Source organism: Hippocampus comes, unplaced genomic scaffold (genome assembly GCF_001891065.2).
Source record: "Hippocampus comes isolate QL1 unplaced genomic scaffold, H_comes_QL1_v1.1 scaffold104, whole genome shotgun sequence".
Classification (NCBI taxonomy): Eukaryota; Metazoa; Chordata; class Actinopteri; order Syngnathiformes; family Syngnathidae; genus Hippocampus; species Hippocampus comes.
Genome location: NW_017806072.1, coordinates 4,508,319 through 4,509,266, shown reverse-complemented (window position 1 = coordinate 4,509,266; position 948 = coordinate 4,508,319). Strand labels below are relative to the sequence as shown.

Sequence of the window (948 nt, the reverse complement as noted above, 5' to 3'; positions counted from 1 at the left end):
GGGGGGGGGGGGGGGGGGTTGTAAACAATCAGGTACTGGTGTGTCAGTTTTGATGACCAATGACGCCATACATGATGAGTCCTGAGAAGCCCTCTGCACAAACATTTCATTTTTGCAATACTGCTGTACCCAAATATCCTAACCCTCAGTCATTGTGGAATATTGAGAATAGTGCTCATATGTGGAGAAGGGAAAGAAACTGAGAAAAAAGGAAGGGGCAAGACGGAAAGCGGTTCAAACAGGAGAGAGAGCAGCCTGATGGATGTGACTATAATCTATCTTGGCTTATTTAACTCTTTAACTTATTTAACTCTTTGCCACTGACAAGATAATTTGTCAAGCAAAATGATGACGTGGTGTCCCGTGGATGAGACTCTCGGGCACCTCCCTACTTAATCTTGGTTAACTGTGAACACTTGATGGCAGCAGTTGTTCTCTTTGGATAAAAACAGAAAGCAGAAGAAGTAATGTGGGGCAATCCGCCATTACTTGAAAGAACTGTGGAAAGTAGTATGGAGAGAGGACAAGAGAACGGCGAAAACGCAAGCGATAGGTCAATTACAAGCAGCTCACATTGTTTGTTGTGGTAGACCAAACAATGTTGACAAGGAAGATGACGGAGAGGATTCAAAGGAAGTGGAGGTGGAAACACGACAAACACTAGAAAAGCCACTGCTGGTTCCCGCATCCAGCAACATGGCTGTCTGAGCCATATTTGAAAGGAATTTCATAATCAGGGGCTGACGAACTTACACGGCGACCCGATTGTATTGTAAAAAAAATTTTTTAAAAATTTCACAATACCCCGTACAAAAACAAACAAACAAACCAAAAAAAAAGCAGTAAAATTCCGTCTCCTGTTTGCAGAGCACAGAAGTGTGTTCACAAAAACAGCAAAAAAGAAAAAAAAAAAAGATAAAAAATAGTGTAATACATTTTGGTACAGGG

General features: G+C 41.6%; 1 protein-coding gene across 10 annotated transcripts in view; it reads right to left on the bottom strand.

Moving 5' to 3' along the window:
* srgap1a (SLIT-ROBO Rho GTPase activating protein 1a) overlaps positions 1-948 on the bottom strand; it is a 60,612-nt gene that overhangs the window by 24,985 nt on the left and 34,679 nt on the right. The gene's annotated exons all lie outside the window — the stretch shown is intronic.